Source organism: Saccopteryx bilineata, chromosome 10 (genome assembly GCF_036850765.1).
Source record: "Saccopteryx bilineata isolate mSacBil1 chromosome 10, mSacBil1_pri_phased_curated, whole genome shotgun sequence".
Taxonomy (NCBI): Eukaryota; Metazoa; Chordata; class Mammalia; order Chiroptera; family Emballonuridae; genus Saccopteryx; species Saccopteryx bilineata.
Window position 1 is genome coordinate 82,083,122 of NC_089499.1, and position 21,270 is coordinate 82,104,391.

A 21,270-nucleotide genomic window follows, 5' to 3' on the forward strand; every position below is an offset into this window, starting at 1 on the left:
TTCCAAAACCCGTTACTCCAGACCTACAGCTGCTACATATTCCTCAGCCTCACTATGTGCCAGGGGTTGTGCTAAGTGCTTCACCCTTTGGTCAGTTCTCCATCACCACTGGTATAAATTATCCCAAAATTTAAGGACTTAAAACAACAAGCATTCTTATCTCACAGTTTCTATGAATCAAGAAATTGAAAGTGGATTAGACAGATAGCAAGTCTTGCAGTTTAGATGTCGTCTGGAGCCACAGTCAGCTGAAGGTTTGGCTGGGGCTGGATGAGCCATGCCTACGCTCCCTCATGTAGTTTTTAGCAGGGACAGTTATTCCTCTAAATGAGCCTCTCCTGACAACATGGCAGCTGGCATCCCCCAAAGCGAGTAATTTAACTGAGAACAAGAAGCCACAAGGTCTTTTATAATCCAGCCTTGAAAATGACATACCTGTAGTCTTTTGGTCTCAGACCAGCCCTATTCCAGTGTGGGGGGTCACCACACAAGGACGTGAATACCAGGAGGTGAGGATCATTGGGGTTATCTTGGACATTGCCCACCATACTCTCACAACAACTCTGAGTGCCGATTACCTACATCATCCCAGGTACAGATCAGAAAACTAAGGCACAGAGAGGTGAAGTCATTGCTCAAGGCCACACAGCCAAGTGTGAGAAGACAGCTTTGACAACAGCTCAGCCCAGCTCCTCATGTTTTCTCTGCATTCACAGTCCACCTTCCTATGGTCCACCACCAGCCTCCTCACCTTCAACATGTACAAACCTGAACTCCCTCTCCTTACCACCCCAAAACCTCCCAGGTCCCCAGCTCAGCTCAGCAAACAGAGCTGCCATTCTACCATCTGTCCAGCCCAGAAGCTTTGAGTCATGGCTGCTCCTCCCACCCCTCACTTCTCAATGCCAGATACCCTAGCCCTGCCAAGTCTTTCTCCTCAGTGTAGCCTGGCTCTGCCTCTCTCTCCTTCCCCTCCATCTCCACCACCATCGCTCCGGGCCAAGCCACCCACGTGTTCATCCTGGACATCTGTAGTAGCCCATCCTTGGGCTCCCTCATTCTCTCTGCTCCCACACTGCCCATCGCCCTCCTCTCTCCAGCATGAGTCACCTTTAAAAACACAAAGCTGGTGTGACACCCTGCCTGCTTTAAACTCCTTTCATGGCTCTCTTGCCTTCAGGATCCAGCCCAAATTCCCTCTGGTGTGATCTGGCCCCTGCCTCCTGGTCTAGTGTCCTCCTCTATCCCTCTTCTCTCTCTCTCTCTGGGAGCCCCAGTCCCTCTGGCCACATCTTGGTATCTGGGACTCACTGTAAGTTTTTTCACTTCAGGGCCTCTACGACGGTGTTCCCTTAGCCTAGAACATTATTCCCTAAGCTCTTGGCATGCCTGTCTCCCCATCCTTCAGCATATTGTCACCTACTCAGAGAGGCCTTTTCTGACCTCCTAGCCAGGCTGATGTCCCCCAGCTATAACTTCTAAAGTGCCTGTCCTTCTCTCTCCTCACCTCATGATTCCTCAGTTGAACTGTGATAGCAGAAGGTGTGTCTGTCTGTTTGTCTGGCTGACAACTGCATCCTAGAACTTCACTTTGAGCCTGACACTTAGCACACACCAACAACTATGTGACAGCTTGGTGCATTCTCTCCACCCACTCCCTTCCCTCTTGCACACCATACTCCAGCCACTGGACAGTGCTCAGTTCCTTAAATGAAGCATGGGATTCCTCACCTCCAGGTCTTTGCACATGCTGTTCCTTCTGCAGGGAGGCCCATTCCTCCCATCCCCATAGCCATTCAGCTAATTCATGTATATTTATCAGGAACTAGGTTACCAGATTTAGCAAATAAAAATACAAGACACTCAGTTACATTTGTATTTCAGATAAACAACTGATAACCTTTTTAAATGTAAGTATGTCACAAATATTGCATTAAACACAAGCATCCTGTATTTTATCTGGCAACCCTAGTACAAACCAGCACCAGCGCCCCCTCCTCTAGGAGACCTCCCTGGTCTCTACCTCTACTCCCTTAGGCCTGCTCACCCCATCCCCAGGCTCCCAAACCACCCCTTGCCTGCTCCAACTCAGCATAAATGCTCACTGTGTTTTGAAATTGTCCATTCCCAACTAGAATGTGACCTCCTCGACAGAGGAAACTGTGTCTCAGTCTTCATCCAGTTTGTCTTTTCACCTGGGACAACCCTGCCACAGGAAATGGTCAGTAAGGTTTACAGGACAGAGAAATGAAAGAGCACCAAAGAGAAAACAGTAAAGAAGATGGGGAAAGGAACTAGCAAATGAAACTCGGCCCAGAAAATGGAACAAGTCCCTTGAATGATTACCTATAATGGGAAGCTTCCCTTCCCACTCCACCTCCACCCCTGCCTTGCCTCAGCCACTTAGAGACCACACACACACACACACACACACACACACACACACACAGCCCCAGGGAGTCTTATGATTGGTGGTGCAGGAATGCAAAAAAAAAAAAAAAAACAGTCTCTGCCCCTTTTCCTGTGGGAGTAGAGTGAGAGTGTAAGTCTCAGCCACAGACTGGAAGTTGTGACAATCCCCTGGTAGCCCCCAAAGGTTGGGGGGTGCATCTCTACTGCTCAGAGAGCTATCCAAGTTTTAGCATCTGCGCACTGAACCTATACTCAGAGGAGCCCACTTGTGGCCATCCAATTACCTACCTCCCATAGCCCATCCCAAGTTGGGGATGGCTCCTAGGGACCCCAGAAGGTAAAAGACTCTAAAGCAGTCAGTTGCATAGATTATCTGGATTTAGGACTTTGTTGAACTTCTCCCAACTCTCCCTCCTTCAGTATTCTGAACAGCCAAGGAACTGACCAACGGAGAAAGCCCCCTCCTCTGCCTCTCTTGGTGGTAGGTCCCCCCCACCTCTCTCCCTCGCGCGCGCGCGCACGAGTGTGTGCGCATGTGTGTGTGTGTGTGTTTCTCCCTCTCAGTCCTCTCTGGTCCTTGTGACACTGGTTTCACCAAGCACTTAAGAAACTTAAGTTCTCTTAAGTCTGATAAAAGGCATTCCTTAGCCTTTTACTCACTAACTGCCCTGCCTGGGAAATACATTTCTAACCAGTCTCCCCTCTCCCACTCCTGGAGACCAGCTCCAGTCCCTCTGCACACTTACCCCAGCTTCTGGCACAAATGACCCTTGCAGCCAGCAGTTTCCAGGGCCTCCCCCACTTTCAGCCATGGAGACACTTTGGTAAATTTGATGAGAGCATTTTTCATTTTTATAAGGTTTCTAATTACCTATTATTTCTGATCTTCTCTTTAATCAGCTTCCAGAACTGTGCAGGGAACTACCAAGCCAGAGGGAGGAATCTGGTTCTCACCAGTGTTGAGAGAGAGGCCCCGTGGTCATCCTTGGATGTCATCATCCCCTTCTGTAATTAGAGAACGTGGATCTGACATTAGACCAGAAATCAGAAACTCTGGCTTCTGTCGTTAGTCTCATGAGTGCTCAGCGTGCCACATCTGAGAAGTCACCCTGGCTGGTGGCACAGTGGATAGAGCATTGTCCTGAAGTACTGAGGTCACTGATTCAATCCCAGGGTTACCAGCTCAATCCTGGGGTCAAAAGCTAGATTCTGAAGGTGCCAGCTTCACCCTGAGGTTTCCAGCTTGAGTCTAAGATTGCCAATTCAAGCTCTGATCAGAGCACATATGAGAAGCAATCAATATGTGCACAATTAAGTAGAACAACAAGTTGATGCTGCTCTCTCTCTCTTCCTCTCCTTCAAAATCAATAGAAAAAAATAATAAAGCCACATCAAGACCAAGGGATGGAGACATGAAATGGGCTGGTCTCACACCCATGTGGGAAGGATATTGGCTGTAGAGGTCTCCGCTGAGAAGCAATGAGGCCCAGCCCCACATTCCAGGGTTCCAGTGCCAGGAATAGAGAAGTCCCCATAATTTCTGGCTGTAAAAACCAACAGAGCCCTGGCCGGTTGGCTCAGCGGTAGAGCGTCGGCCTAGCGTGCGGAGGACCCGGGTTCGCTTCCCGGCCAGGGCACACAGGAGAAGCGCCCATTTGCTTCTCCACCCCTCCGCGGCGCCTTCCTCTCTTTCTCTCTCTTCCCCTCCCACAGCCAAGGCTCCATTGGAGCAAAGATGGCCCGGGCACTGGGGATGGCTCTGTGGCCTCTGCCTCAGGCGCTAGAGTGGCTCTGGTCGCAACATGGCGATGCCCAGGATGGGCAGAGCATCGCCCCTGGTGGGCGTGCCGGGTAGATCCCGGTGGGGCGCATGCGGGAGTCTGTCTGACTGTCTCTCCTTGTTTCCAGCTTCAGAAAAATGCAAAAAACAAACAAACAAACAAAAAAACCAACAGAGATTGAGGTTGAGGGAAACAGAGGGCTACTAGAGTCTAGGCAGTTCCTCTTAAATAAGGACCTTCACACAGATTTACTCAGACTCACTCCCTCTGAGCTCCAGCACTGGGGCAGCATCTGGAAAGGCACCAAAGGCAAAAGGGGAGAAACTGAATTGTCCAGCATCAAGATGAAAGCTGAGGAGGCAGCTTTCTCTCAGACAGAAGTGTTGACAGAGGCCATGGTTTCTTTGATGAGTCCTCCCTGCACAGAGCAGGCAGTTAGGTGCCAAATCTGGGACTCCATCAACCCGGCTCAGTGTTTTCTTACCCCGGCGATTCCCTGAGGCCCTACCCCACCTAATTTTCAGGTGTACCCAAGCTGTTTTCAATGGTTTTTCCATACAAATGTCCTGTCTTGGCTCATTCTTCAGGTTTTCTTAAAATCTCTCAAACAAGCAGTATCTGGACTCAGGGTGCCCTTTACCTCTTAACAATGACTCCAGCCCAAGCACTTGCAGCAACCAGTCTTGGTTTATACCTTGGCCTAACTTAGGCACCTCTAAGCCCAGCACAAGTAGCAGCCATCTGCAGATCACTTTGTAACTCATGCCTGGTGGCCCAGAGGAAAATACAGGTGGTGGCTGGCCTTGGCCTTTACCTCCCAAGAGGCCCCTGAGCCAGTCCAGCCAGTGGACAGCTTCAGACCATGTCAAAGCATCACTACCCAACCACTTCCACAAGTAATACACTCAAGGGGCAGACTCAACAGGCACCAGAGCCCATTGAAGTAAGTCCTGCTCTGTGGGGTAGGACCCTGCATAGATGATCATCCATGGTGGTTGGAGGTCAGTGGTCACAGCCAGTCCTTGCAAACTGATTGGCCTGGAGGAAAATCCCTCCCATTGATATGCCAACAGCAATCAAGGCTCAAGTCCAAGAAGAGGGTATACACAGCCCCACAGAAGTACCCTGCTTGGATGATCAGGGAGGCTGTGCCACTGGACGCTACAGAACAACTACTATAGCCTGACCTGTGGTGGCACAGTGGATCAAGTATCAACTTGGGATGCTGAGGTCGCTGGTTCAAAACTCTGGGGCTTGCCCAGTCAAGGCACATATGGGAGTTGATGGTTCCTGCTCCTCTCCTCTAAAATGATTTAAAAAAGAAAAAAGAACAACTACTATATTAGACCACTCTACAAAATCCTGGAGATGTAGCAGGATTAGGTAATACATAGAAACAAACACAGGAGGCTACCAAAATGAAACTAAGAAACATGTCTCAAGTGAAAGGACAGAATAAAACTTCAGAAAAAGAGCTAAACAAAATGGAGACAAGCAATCTACTAGAGACAGAGATCAAAACACTGGTTATAAGGATGCTCAGTGAGCTTAGTGAGAATCTCAACAACATAAAAAAGGACCAGTCAGAAACAAAAGATACATGTCCTGGCCAAGTAGCTAAGTTGGTAAGAGTGTTATCTCAATAAGCCAAGGCTATAGGTTTGATCCTTGGTCAGGGCACATAGAATAATTAACCAATGAATACATAAATAAATGGAACAACATATCGATCTCTCTCTCTCTCTCTCACACACACACACACACATCTCTCACCCCTCCCTTCTTATCTCCCTCTCTAAAATCAATAAATTTTTATAAAATGAAATACTGTATACATTAACTGCAATCAAAAATATTTTACAGGGAATCAACAGTAGAGTAAATCAAGCTGAGAATCAAATCGCCATGACAAACACCTGAGATGCAGTCAGAATGTTTAGGCTGCCTCACTTCTCCATGGAAGGGATAGAGAATGAATGGATGGATGAATGAATGGATTGATTGATGGATGGGTGGACGGATGATGGAAGGCAGGAAGAGATGGTTGCTCAGATGTATGGTCATTTATCCATCTGCTGTATGTATATATCCCACATCAATCCTTGCTGTGTTTGACCTACAATTAAAGTTCAGTATTATGTGCTGTCTTGACATCTGATAAAATCAGAGGTCCTCAAATAACCTAACCACAAATGCCGCTCCTATTCTGCTCCTGTGAATAAGGTTCTCTAGCCAAACAACCCTTCTTATCACAGGGACCAGTCACAGTTTCTGCTTATCCCTGAGAAGTGGACTTGTTCCTGCCAGCCCCCAGAATTATTCCAACAAGCCAATCATATCCTCCTGCAGGAACTAAAGGGTACCTCACCCTCTTTTTTTTTTTATTTTTTATTTTTTCTGAAGCTGGAAACGGGGAGGCAGTCAGACTCCCGCATGCGCCCCACCGGGATCCACGATGCTCTCTCTGCCTATCCGGGGCATTGCTCTGCTGCAACCAGAGCCACTCTAGCACCCAGGGCAGAGGCCACAAAGCCATCCCCAGCGCCCAGGCCATCCTTTGCTCCAATGGAGCCTCGGCTGCGGGAGGGGAAGAGAGAGAGAGAGAGGAAGGAGAGGGGGAGGGGTGGAGAAGCAGATGGGCGCTTCTCCTGTGTGCCCTGGCGGGGAATCGAACCCGGGACTTCCGCACACCAGGCCGATGCTCTACCACTGAGCCAACTGGCCAGGGCCATACCTCACCCCCTTGATGCTACAAACACTCTATTCTCAAGTACAAATCCCATGTAGCTGTGTGTGGTTCGTGGTATATTTCTGCCCCAGGTAGTGAGTATAGGTGACTAATAAATTACTGTCAATATCATCTGTCAAGTGTCAAATGTCCTGTGTTTGGTCATTCCCACAACCCTAAGGTAGGATTCTGTCTGTTACTAACAGGGTGAAGAAGTGATCAAAACAATCCTCCCCATTTTTCTTGGCTAATGGAATCTGGATTCATTCAAGGAGCCATCCTCCCCCACATTACTTAAGAAATGGTCACCTCATCCCTAGCTCAGAATAAATCCTAAATGGTTTAATTCCATTCAGTGGTCCCATTAGACTCTAGCATGCAACCCAATTCTGCTCATTGAAATGTGATGATATATCTGATAGGAGGTTTCTGGGAAAGGTTTCTTGGCTCCTAAGAAGAGGACACTGGAATAAAAGGCCTTTGTTCTACTTCTGGATATCGCTGGGTCTAGACATGATGCCATCACCTGCTGCTCCAGTGCCCTGTGACCATGAATAGATACAGCCTCCTCTAGAGGAGGCTGAGAAAGGCTAGAAAACCTGGGTTCTTACCACTACCAATGAGTCAACCCTCACACCTTTGGATAATGTATTTTCTTATTTATGCCAGTTTTGTTCAACATTTTTTTTTTGAGAGAGAGAGGAAAGGAGAGACAGAGACAGGAGCATCAAGCTATTCCTGTATGTGCCCTGGATCAAACCAGCAACCTGTGCACTTTAGGACGATGCTCCAACCAACTGAGCTATCTGGCCAGGGCTTAATTTTTTATTTGTTGATTTATTTTTAGAGAGACAGAGAGAAGAAGGGAGAGAGAAGGAAAGCGGAAGGGGAGCGTTCATTTGTTGTTCCACTCAGTCGTGCATTCGTTGATTGCTTTCCGTGTGTGCTCTCACGGGGAATCAAACCTGAGCTTTGTCATTAGGGATGATGCTCTAACCGACTGAGCTAACTGGCCAGGTAGGTCCCAGCATTTTTTTTTAATTTAAAATATTTACTTATTGATTTGAGAGAGAGAGAGAGAGATCCATTTATTGTTCTTCTTATTTATGACCTCATTGGTTGATTTGGTTTTTTTAAAAGATTTTATTTATTGATATTTTACAGAGAAAGGAGGGTGGGGGCAGTGAGAAGTAGCAACTCATAGTTGCTTCACTTCAGTTGTTTATTGCTTGCCATATGTGCCTTGACTGGGCAAGCCCAAGATTTTGAACAGACTTCAGCATTCCAGGTTGATGCTCTATTTACTGCAGAACCACAGGCCAGATCATTGATTGATTCTTGTATGTGCTCTGACCAGAAATCAAATCCACAATCTTGGTGTATCAGGATGACACTCTAACCAATGGAGCTACCTGGCCAGGGCTGGGTGGGCATTTTCTCTTCCTTTCAACTGAAAACATGCTATAGATACATCATCTTTAAGCTGTATTGGTAAACATGAATTTTTAAATCCATCCAAAGGGAGTTAAAAATCCATCCTTTACTTAAAGAATTTCCAGAAAGACCTTAACTTTAAAATTCAAACTGATAGAATATTCTAATAAGATTGATTTAATTAACAGATAAGAAATAGACATTGAGTACTCCTATATACAATATCCCTGAAGTAAGTTTAATTATTGCTCTCATTTTATAAATATCTGTGGGAGACTCAGAGAGGTATGTGGCCATCCCAGGACACACAAATAGCCAGTGTCAGAGTCAGGATTTAAAAGCCAGAGATGACAGTCTAGTCAAATCCTGCAGGACAGACCATCCTGAATGAGTTTGGTTGGGAGCTGGGAAGCCAAGAAAAAGTAAGAATTGAAGAAGTCTCATTAGGCAACTTTTAAAAAGCAGAACTAGAGAGATAACGTCAGAGTAATGGCGGGGTAGGAAGCGATACTGATAAATCTCCCCCAAAACTCAACAAAATCTTCAACCAGAAACAGAAAAACCTATCCTTGGAGCCTCCAGATGTTTCACAATACACCCGAAGGTATGGTCGAGCGAAAAATTGGCTAAATATATAACCAAACCCAGAAGGAAATAGGGAGTAAGAAATGCTCCGCCTTCCTCACTAACCTAAACAGGGCGGCTTTCTCTGGGATCCGTGAATATAGAAACTGAAGCAGGCAAAGGGGGTGAATAGATCCAGGCTGCGGCACAAACGGCCGAACCAGGCTGTGGCACAGAGATCCAAGCTGAGGAAAAACTGATCCTGTGGCAACCCGGGCAATACAAGCTAACACTCGTGCCAAACCCAAACAAAGAAAGACAAGCGGGGCAGCCATTTTACCCGATCCCCTGGTCGGCGAGCGCAGATAGTGGGCGAGAGATTTCTTCCTAAGCCCCGGGAATGGGTGCCCGTGTTACCCCACAGAGAGGCAGAGTCAGAGGCCTTTGTGTGGGCCGAAAGCGGAATCTCTGGGCAGCCCCAGCGCCCTGGAAAAGCCGCACACGGAAGGGAGTGAGAACTAATTCCAACGGTGGAATTTTTCCGTGCTGGTGGAAGTTTCACTCAGCGGCCGGGAAACGCGGCCGGCCTGATATCCTGGTCTGCGCGCGCAGATAGCGAGAGATTTCTCCGAGTGCCTCGGCAGTGCGCGCCCGTGTTATCGCACAGAGGGGCAGAGTCAGGAGCCTTTGTGTGGGCCAAAGCGGAATCTCGGGCCGCCCCAGCGCCTTGCAAAAGCCGCGCACGGGGACGGAGCGAGAGCTAATTCCAACGCAGGAACTTTTCCATGAGGTTGGGGGTTTCACTCAGAGCGTGAGAATGCTGGCCGGATATCCTGGTCTGTGCACAGATAGTGAGCAAGAGTTTCCTCCAAGCACCCCGGAAGTGGGCGCCCGCCTGTGTTACCGGACAGAGTGGCAGAGCCAGAGGTCTTTGAGTGGGCGGAAACCCCGCCTGATTATGCTAGCAGCTCTGAGTGACTGAGCTTTACCCAGAGCCCTGTGCTGAGTGGAAATAGAGTGGGGAGTTGCCAGCTCTTTGAGCCTCTTACTATCCAGGCAGAGGCAGCAGCAACCCCATAGCTGGATTATCAGGCTACTAATTGAGGAAGGAAAGACTAGGAGAAAGGCTCCAGGAACACGGACTCTCTCACTGTCAGAGCCTATAAATGCTAATGAGCCTCGACTGCCAACGAGACTAAAGCACAATACATGACATCGCCATAGAGACTTATCAACTGCAAACCTCTACCTGAGCATGCCAAAGGGGCAGAACCCGGGGTACAGAGTCACCAACCAGGAAGAGGGAGAGAAAAGAAAAAGCAAGAAGATAACCTCTCAAAATCAAGAATAATCTGCAGACTTTATATCCTATCCCATTTTATTATATTTGTTCGTTTGTTTCTCTTATCTTCATTCTTGATATTTTTTTTCCTCCTCCAATTTGGCCAATTAACTCTCTGCCGGTCTTACTCTCTCCTCTCCTTGAACTACACTACCCATAAGTGTTACATCTCCCATTATCTTTTCTCTCCTCTTCCTTTCTCTCTATGAGGGCTGCACTCCAAAACCCTTAACTCTCTCTCTCTCTCTCCTCTTTTTTCTTTTTTCTTCTTTTAGTGGTTCCCTCTTTCTCTCTCTCTCTCTCTTTCTTTTCTCCCTCTATATTAGTTTCTTCCTTTCTCCTTTAAATCTCCTCTCATTCAAACCTCAATAACAAACAAATTATCTTATCTGGGACTCAAACTTATATTTGTGGCATTTTGGGGGGTTTTTACTTCACCTTTTTAACTCACTAGCAGTGCTCCCATCCCTGGCTCTCCATCTTATCTAGTTCTTGTTCCACTAAATACAATAGTAATTTTTTAATTTGTCCCCCCGTTTTTCTGTTTTCCTCTTATTCCTCTCTAACTCTTAGTCAACCAACACCTAAAAGCAAATCATTTTATTCTTGACCCAAATTTTCTCCTTATTTGCTTTTTGTGGGTCCATACCTCCCCTTTTTTTTCTTTTTGTTTCTTCTTTTTTTTTTGCCCCTTTATTACTTTTCCCCAATTCAGGCCCTCTATTACAGGCATTGTTTGTTATAATTCACAGTTCACCACAAGATTTTCTCAAGAAAGAGGGGAGAGGAGAGGAGAGGAAAAAAGGAGGGGGGGGGGATAATTTCCTTTTTTTAAAATTTTTATTTTATTTTATTTTTCTTTATTTCATTATTAATTTTTTTTAAAAAAACAACTCTTTTCGATTTTTTATTTTTTTAACTTTTTATTCTTTATTAAATATCATTAATACTATCAACAAAACCACCCTCAGATGCCATTAAGGAAGAGAAAATTGAATATCATGGATACAAAAGAAAGAGAGGTAACACAGCTAGATGAGGAAAAATCTATGGAGAAAAAATTTAATATATTGGAAACCTTGGAGCTAAATGACAGAGAATTCAAGATAGAAATCCTAAAAATCTTCCAAGATATACAAGAAAACACAGAAAGGCAATTTAGGGAGCTCAGAAAACAACTCAATGAACACAAAGAATATATGTCCAAGGAAATTGAAACTATAAAAACAAATCAAACAGAGATGAAAAACTCAATTCACGAGCTGAAAAACGAAGTAACAAGCTTAGCTAATAGAACAGGTCAGATAGAAGAGAGGATTAGTGAAATAGAAGACAAGCAACTTGCACAACAGAGAGAAGAAGAAAGAGACTCAAAAATTTTAAAAAATGAGATAGCCCTACAAGAATTATCTGACTCCATCAAAAAGAATAACATAAGAATAATAGGTATATCAGAGGGAGAAGAGAGAGAAAATGGAATGGAGAATATATTCAAACAAATAATAGATGAGAACTTCCCAAGCCTGTGGAAAGAACTAAAGCCTCAAGTTCAAGAAGCAAACAGAACTCCGAGTTTTCTTAACCCCAACAAACCTACTCCAAGGCATATCATAATGAAATTGACACAAACCAACAGCAAAGAAAAAATTCTCAAGGCAGCCAGGGAAAAGAAGAATACAACATATAAAGGAAGGCCCATTAGATTATCATCAGATTTCTCAGCAGAAACTCTATAAGCTAGAAGAGAGTGGACCCCAATATTTAAAGTCCTGAAAGAGAGGAACTTTCAGCCAAGAATACTATACCCATCAAAGCTATCCTTCAAATATGAAGGAGAAATAAAAACATTCACAGATACAGAAAAGATGAGGGAATTTATCATCAGAAAACCCCCACTCCAGGAATTACTAAAGGGGGTTCTCCAATCAGATACAAAGAACAAAAAAAAAACAGAGCCACAAGTAAAAGCTCCAAGAAGAACACAATAAAACTAAATTTAAACTGTGACAACAACAAAAAGAAAGAGGGGGAGAAGATGGAGATTAACAGTAGCAAAGGATGATGGAGTGCAAAAGTACTCACAAAATAGTTCGCTACAATGAACAGGGTAGGGACCCTTTCCATTACTCAAAGGTAACCACCATTGAAAAAACCACCATAGAAGCACATGAGATAAAAAAGATAGCAACAGAGGAAAGATGTATGGAATACAACCAAATAAAAACAAAAGATAGAAAAACGAAAGAGAAGGAACAAACAAGACACAAAACTAACAGAAAGCAATCTATAAAATGGCAATAGGGAACTCACAAGTGTCAATAATTACACTAAATGTAAACGGATTAAACTCACCAATAAAAAGGCACAGAGTAGCAGAATGGATTAAAAAAGAAAATCCAACTGTATGCTGCCTACAGGAAACTCATCTAAGTAACAAGGATAAAAACAAATTCAAAGTGAAAGGCTGGAAAACAATACTCCAAGCAAATAACATCCAAAAAAAGCAGGTGTAGCAATACTCATATCGGATAATGCTGACTACAAGACAGCAAAAGTACTCAGAGACAAAAATGGCCATTTCATAATGGCTAAGGGGACACTGAATCAAGAAGACATAACAATTCTTAATATATATGCACCAAACCAAGGTGCACCAAAATACATAAGACAGCTACTTATTGATCTTAAAACAAAAACTGACAAAAATACAATCATACTTGGAGACCTCAATACACCGCTGAAAGCTCTAGATCGGTCATCCAAACAGAGAATCAACAAAGATATAGTGGCCTTAAACAAAACACTAGAGCACCTGGATATGATAGACATCTACAGGACATTTCATCCCAAAGTGACTGAGTATACATTTTTCTCCAGTGTACATGGATCATCCTCAAGAATTGACCATATGTTGGGCTACAAAAACAACTTCAGCAAATTCAGAAAAATCGAAGTTTTACCAAGCATATTTTATGATCATAAAGCCTTGAAACTAGAATTCAACTGCAAAAAAGAGGAAAAAAATCCCACAAATATGTGGAAACTAAACAACATACTTTTAAAAAATGAATGGGTCAAAGAAGAAATAAGTGCAGAGATCAAAAGATATATACAGACTAATGAAAATGACAATACAACATATCAGAATCTATGGGATGCAGCAAAAGCAGTGATAAGAGGGAAGTTCATATCACTTCACGCATATATGAACAAACAAGAGAGAGCCCAAGTGAACCACTTAACTTCCCACCTTAAGGAACTAGAAAAAGAAGAACAAAGAAAACCCAAAACCAGCAGAAGAAAGGAGATAATAAAAATCAGAGCAGAAATAAATGAAATAGAGAACAGAAAAACTATAGAAAAATTTAATAGAAAAAGGAGCTGGTTCTTTGAAAAGATCAACAAAATTGACAAACTCTTGGCAAGACTTACTAAGGAAAAAAGAGAAAGAACTCATATAAACAAAATCCAAAATGAAAGAGGAAAAATCACCATGGACAACATAGATATACAAAGAATTATTGTAGAATACTATGAAAAACTTTATGCCACTAAATTCAACAACCTAGAAGAAATGGATAAATTCCTAGTACAATACAACCTTCCTAGACTGAGTCAAGAAGAAGCAGAAAGCCTAAACAGACCTATTAGTAGAGAAGAAATAGAAAAAACCATTAAAAACCTCCCCAAAAATAAAAGTCCAGGCCCTGACGGCTATACTACAGCGAATTCTATCAAACATTCAAAGAAGACTTGGTTCCTATTCTACTCAAAGTCTTCCAAAAAATTGAAGAAGAAGCAATACTTCCAAACACATTTTATGAGGCCAACATAACCCTCATACCAAAACCTGGCAAGGATGGCACAAAAAAAGAAAACTACAGATCAGTATCTCTAATGAATACAGATGCTAAAATACTAAACAAAATACTAGCAAATCAAATACAACAACATATTAAAAAAATAATACATCATGATCAAGTGGGATTCATCCCAGAATCTCAAGGATGGTTCAACATATGTAAAACGGTTAACGTAATACACCATATCAACAAAACAAAGAACAAAAACCACATGATCTTATCAATAGACGCAGAAAAGGCTTTCGATAAAATACAACACATTTTTATGTTTAAGACTCTCAACAAAATGGGTATAGAAGGAAAATATCTCAACATGATAAAGGCCGTATATGATAAACCATCAGCTAACATCATATTAAATGGCACTAAACTGAAGGCTTTCCCCCTTAAATCAGGAACAAGACAGGGTTGTCCACTCTCTCCACTCTTATTTAATGTGGTACTAGAGGTTCTAGCCAGAGCAATCAGACAAGACAAAGAAATAAAAGGCATCCATATCAGAAAAGAAGAAGTAAAGGTATCACTTTTTGCAGATGATATGATCCTATACATCGAAAACCCCAAAGAATCCACAAAAAGACTAGTAGAAACAATAAGCCAATACAGTAAGGTCGCAGGATACAAAATTAACATACAGAAGTCAATAGCCTTTCTATATGCCAACAATGAAACAATTGAGAACGAACTCAAAAGAATAATCCCCTTCACGATTGCAACAAAAAAAATAAAATACTTAGGAATAAACATAACAAAGAATGTAAAGGACTTATATAATGAAAACTATAAACCATTGTTAAGGGAAATTGAAAAAGATATAATGAGATGGAAGAATATACCTTGTTCTTGGCTAGGAAGAATAAATATAATCAAGATGGCTATATTACCCAAAGCAATATACAAATTTAATGCAATTCCCATCAAACTTCCAATGACATTTTTTAAAGAAATAGAGCAAAAAATCATCAGATTTATATGGAACTATAAAAAACCCCGAACAGCCAAAGCAATCCTAAAGAAAAAGAATGAAGCTGGGGCATTACAATACCTGACTTCAAACTATATTATAGGGCCATGACAATCAAAACAGCATGGTATTGGCAGAAGAATAGACACTCAGACCAATGGAACAGAATAGAAAGCCCAGAAATAAAACCACATATATATAGTCAAATAATTTTTGATAAAGGGGCCAACAACACACAATGGAGAGAAGAAAGCCTCTTCAATAAATGGTGCTGGAAAAACTGGAAAGCCACATGCAAAAGAATGAAACTGGACTACAGTTTGTCCCCCTGTACTAAAATTAACTCAAAATGGATCAAAGATCTAAACATAAGACCTGAAACAATTAAGTACATAGAAGAAGACATAGGTACTAAACTCATGGACCTGGGTTTTAAAGAGCATTTTATGAATTTGACTCCACAGGCAAGAGAAGTGAAGGCAAAAATTAATGAATGGGACTACATCAGACTAAGAAGTTTTTGCTCAGGAAGAGAAACTGATAACAAAATCAACAGACAGCCAACTAAATGGGAAATGATATTTTCAAACAACAGCTCAGATAAGGGCCTAATATCCAAAATATACAAAGAACTCATAAAACTCAACAACAAACAAACAAACAATCCAATAAAAAAATGGGAAGAGGATATGAACAGACACTTCTCCCAGGAAGAAATACAAATGGCCAACAGATATATGAAAAGATGCACATCTTCTTTAGCTATTAGAGAAATGCAAATCAAAACTGCAATGAGATACCACCTCACACCTGTTCGATTAGCTATTATTAGCAAGACAGGTAATAGCAAATGTTGGAGAGGCTGTGGAGAAAAAGGAACCCTCATTCACTGTTGGTGGGAATGTAAAGTAGTACAACTGTTATGGAATAAAGTATGGTGGTTCCTCAAAAAACTGAAAATAGAACTACCTTATGACCCAGCAATCCCTCTACTGGGTATATACCCCCAAAACTCAGAAACATTGATACGTAAAGACACATGCAGCCCCATGTTTATTGCAGCATTGTTCACAGTGGCCAGGACATGGAAACAACCAAAAAGCCCGTCAATACATGACTGGATAAAGATGATGTGGCACATATACACTATGGAATACTACTCAGCCATAAGAAATGATGACATCGGAACATTTACAGCAAAATGATGGGAGCTTTATAACATGATACGAAGCGAAATAAGGAAATCAGAAAAAACCAGGAACTGCATTATTCCATACGTAGGTGGGACATAAAAGTGAAACTAAGAGACATTGATAAGAGTGTGGTGGTTACGGGGGGGGGGGGGAGAGGGGGGAAAGGGAGAGGGAAAGGGGGAGGGCGAGGGGCACAAAGAAAACAAGATAGAAGGTGACAGAGGACAATCTGACTTTGGGTGATGGGTATGCAACATAATTGAACGACAAGATAACCTGGACTTGTTATCTTTGAATATATGTATTCTGATTTATTGATGTCACCCCATTAAAAAAATAAAATTATTTAAAAAAAAAAAACAGAACTAGAAGGGTTTTTCTTATTTTTTAGAGGAAACAATTCCACCAGCAACCTCTCACTCTCTTTCTGCCACATCTGAACTAGACACAAAAGTATCTGAAAATGCAAAATTGCTAGTGAGATGTACAATCAGTCAACAAATATTTATTAACTCAAGCCTGGCTGCTGGAGTAACTGCTGGGTGCTAGTTTCTAGTTCCACTGAGAGAAAGGCCAGACCACAGTACAAACTCCATAAAAACAGAATTTTTAAATGTCATCCTAGGCTTATAGGTTTGGCCTTCTATCTTTTTTTTTTCTTTTTCTTTTTTTTAAAGCATCTAAAACTGTTGAACACTGCTTATAAATAAAGATTTGGACTCTAGTGTCAGGAAGGCTGAGGTTAAATCCCAGCTTCCACACTGTTTGCTGTGTGACCTTGAGCAAGTGTCTTATCTCACTGAGCCTCAGTTTTCTAATCTGTAAAATGGAAATAATAATAGTACCTAGTCCAAGAGGCAGTTGTTCTGATTAAATCAAATAATGCCAGGTTCCGTTTTCTCAATAGATATTAGAGAACATTACTTTTTATCATTTTATTAGTTCTTTTGAAAAAATAGATGCCTCTCATTTCCCATGTAGAAACCCAGAGTGGGAGTAAACAGAGAGCAGGCTGTTGGCCTGGATTATGTCAAGAGTGTTAGTCCACACTGTTGGTTCTTCCTGAATTTTCCTTTCTCCCTTCCTCCACTTAGTGAGGAAGCTGATTTGGGAACACTGTCTGGAGTCTAGAAACCCATGGAAGGTGGTGTAATCAGCCACTGGGACAAACTCAGGAACTTTCTTGAGGCCCCATACTGGGAGGAAAGCAGCAGAGAACCTAAGAGCCACATGGGCGGGGCCAATAGAGCCCTCAGCCAACCATGTGACTGATGAACCAGAGCCAGAATCATGTCCTTGGCTTTGCTTAACCCCTAGACCTGTGTGACAATCAGTGTGTGTGTGTGCTGCTGAAGAGCAGGGGTGTGTGCCCAGGAAAGACTGCGTGAGAGGATTTAACCAGTTTAACAGGACAGAGGCCTGCGCGCAGAGGGGATTTCTAGGAAAAAGCTTTTTTCTTGTCCACCCGAGTCATGGACTGAAATTTATACCAGCTACAGCAAGAACTCAACGTTGCTTGTTCCCAGGAGATTGGAGAGGATGCAAAGTCCACAGATTCCAGCAAGGGTAGATAAGAAGGTAGGTCTGTAGTCACCAGTCCAGGCCCATCATGGGGAAGAGAGCATGCTGGTGGCAGTTGTCCAGAGGCTTTTGGTCTGGGCTTGGGCACAAACGAGGAAGCAAATGAGGGAGAGGAAGAACAGATTAATACACCTGGCAGAAAACGGCCACTGATCACAGCCTTTCCCACCCAATCCTGTTAATCTCAAGGCATTTCAACGGACTCTGACTAAATGACCCAGACTGCTCCATCAATGGTGGTCCTGAGGCCCTTGCTTCTCAGTGAGTGAAAACCTGGGTAGTGGTGATCACAGAAATGAGCATTTTCTATTTTTCAAAATATAATTTTTTTTATGTGGAAATGTCTTTTTTCGCAGCATGGAAAGGAAGAGATTTGTGTTTGCGGCTAGGGTTTAGCAATGAAAACTGTTAGGTTGCAACACCTTACCCATTTAAAGTGGTTAAGGTATAAGGCTTGTGCAGTTGTGGATTTGACACCACAGCCTTCAGTGCAAACATCTGACTCTGCTCTTCCAGGAGGTGAAAGCCAGCTCAGGTTTCACTATTAGCCCCCAGCCCCTCCTGCAAATGTCCGTTCTTTCTCAAAAGCAAACTACCAAATCTCTTTTTCTTTCTTTCTTCTTTCCTTTCTTTCTTCCTTCCCTTCTTTCTTCCTTCCTTTTTCTCTTTCTTTCATTCTTTCTTTCTCTCTCTCTCTTTTTCTTTTCTTTTTTAGGTGAGAGGAAAGGAGGTAGGCAGACTCCCTCATGGACTCCAACCCGAATTCACCTAGCAACCCCATATTGGGCTAATACTTGGGTACAGAGCTATTTTTAGCATCTGAAGCTGACATGTTCAGATCAACAAAGCTATCCTCAGTGCCCAGGGAGATGGTCAAACCAATGAGCCACTGGCTGCAGGAAAGCAAGAGGGAGAGAAGGGAAAGGAGGGGGAGAGTGTGGGGAGAAGCAGATGGGCGCTTCTCCTGTGTCCTGACCAAAATTGAACCTTAAACGTCCATATGCCAGTCTGACACTGTATCCACTAAGCTTACCAAATTTCTTTAAATCAGTGCTGACAGCCTAAACTCAAGTTTATGAAGCTTCAGGCCAAAAAGGACACCCTTCTGCTCCAGGGATGTACCACGAAGGGTGAGCAGCTCTGACTCAAATGAACCAGAACCTAGGTTTCATTGTTTTTATCCCCCTAACATTTACATTCTGAGAGCCTGGGGAAATGGGTCTTTGACACACAGAACATTAACCGTTCCCATAGCAAACTCTTGGCAGTCTTCAAGAGCCCATCAAAAAAATGGTACTCTTCATCTCTATTCTAGCCTGGAGTCTATTGGAAAGGTCAAAACATGGAAGGAGCTCTGATTGCAGTAAAGTCTCAGGAATCTTAGAGCTTATAGGGGCTGTAATGATTATCTAAATCCATTCTGTCATTTTATGCATGAATAAACTCAGGCTTAGGAGAAATCAGGGGAATTTTGCAAAGTCACATTGCTAGCTGGTCCATGAACTATGACTAGAGTCTATGTTACCTGCCTCTGTCTATTCATTCACTATAATGGTTACTGGAGACCCCTGCGGTTCTGTGTGTTAAGTGGCACCAGAAAGGGACTGGGCCAGAGCAGGTCTGCCTTGGGCTGGCCAGAAGTGTTTGGACTTTTTTTTGTGTGTGACAGAGAGAGAGAGAGAGAGAGAGAGAGAGAGAGAGAGATAGGGACAGACAGTCAGGAAGGGAGAGACAGATAGGGACAGACAGGAAGGGAGAGAGAGATGAGAAGCATCAATTATTTGTTACAGCTTCTTAGTTATTCATTTATTGCTTTCTCATATGTGCCTTGACTCGGGGGCTACAGCAGAGCAAGTGAGTCCTTGCTCAAGCCAGCAACCTTGGGTTCAAGCCAGCAACCTTGGGCTTCAAGCCAGCAACCTTTGGGCTCAAGCCAGGAACCATGGAGTCATGTCTATAATCCCAAACTCAAGCCAGTGACCCCACACTCAAGCTGGTGAGCCCGCACTCAAACTGGATGAGTCCGTGCTCAAGTCTGCGACCTTGGGGATTTGAACCTGGGTCTTCTGCGTCCCAGTCTGATGCTCTAATCCACTGTGCCACCACCAAAATGTTTTTAATTTATTTTATTTATTTTACAGATAGAAAGGGAGAGAGTGAGAGAGATAGGACATTGATCTGTTTCTGTGTGTGCCCTAGCTGGGTATGAAACTGGCAACCTCTCTGCTTTGGGATGATGCTCTAACCAATCCAGCTATCTGGCCAGGGCAATGGGTTTGTGTTTTTTTTTTAAGATTTTATTTATTCATTATAGAGAGGAGAGAGAGAGAGAGAGAGAGAGAGAGAGAGAGAGAGAAGAGGGGAGGAGCAGGAAGCATCAACTCCCATATGTGCCTTGACCAGGTAAGCCCAGGGTTTTTGTTTGTTTTTTCTTTTATTTTTCTTTTATTTTTTATTTATTCAATTTTTTAAAGAGGAGAGAGAGAGAGAGAGAGAGAGAGAGAGAGAGAGAGAGAGAGAGAGGAGAGACAGAGAGAGAGAAGGGGGAGGAGCTGGAAGCATCAACTCCCATATGTGCCTTGACCAGGCAAGCCCAGGGTTTCGAACCGGTGACCTCAGAATTTCCAGGTCGACGCTTTATCCACTAGGCCACCACAGGTCAGGCAAGCCCAGGGTTTTGAACCGGCAACCTCAGCGTTTCCAGGTTGATGCTTTATCCACTGCGCCACCACAGGTCAGGCAGGGCAATGGGTTTTTAGCCGCATGCGGGAAAGAATTCAGAGCACGAGTCCAGGTGATTTTGAGAGTATGCTTATTAAAGCTGGAGACAGTGAAACAAAAGAAAGGTTTAGGATAAAAGAAGCAACCGGAGGAGCTTAGGCAGTGCTCTGCTTTGGCTCTCTAAAAACGTTAGGAAACGTAGGATTTTGTGATTTGCTAGATGGTTGTAAACTGCTTGGCTATTTATCTGTCTCAATTTCCCTATTCCACTTGCCCTGGCCAACTAACCTGTCTCACTAGTAGAGAATAGGGCCCCAACTACTCTGACCAGAGTCATGTGCTCTAATAATACATTTACCTGGTGATCAGGCTTCTCAATGACCAATGTGCATAACAAATTTTGCCTAAAATTCAGGCCTCGTTTGAGTATTTTTGTCTTTATTTAACTGCCACATTCTATTCTCTTAGCTACCTTTTTGGCATTTTTATGGATATAAAAAATTAATTTCCTCTAAGGGTTTTACTCCTGCTAAATTTTGTATTTCTGCTTAAGTGTTTATAAAATATGTTACCATTTACAAACAATAAAATTGTTTCCATTGTAGTGGGCATCTTTTGATAATATGTGATGTTGGAACACTGTAAGGGGCTTTTTTGCAAGTTTGTATAAAGACTCTTTCTTCAGGC

General features: G+C 43.1%; 1 protein-coding gene across 2 annotated transcripts in view; it reads right to left on the minus strand.

The window, feature by feature from the left end:
* Positions 1–21,270, minus strand: part of KCTD6 (potassium channel tetramerization domain containing 6) — a 77,855-nt gene that overhangs the window by 16,344 nt on the left and 40,241 nt on the right. For both annotated transcript variants that reach the window (XM_066244993.1, XM_066244985.1), the window contains exon 2: positions 3,284–3,417. The gene's annotated coding sequence lies outside the window, so the exon portion shown is untranslated. The remainder of the gene's footprint in view (positions 1–3,283; positions 3,418–21,270) is intronic.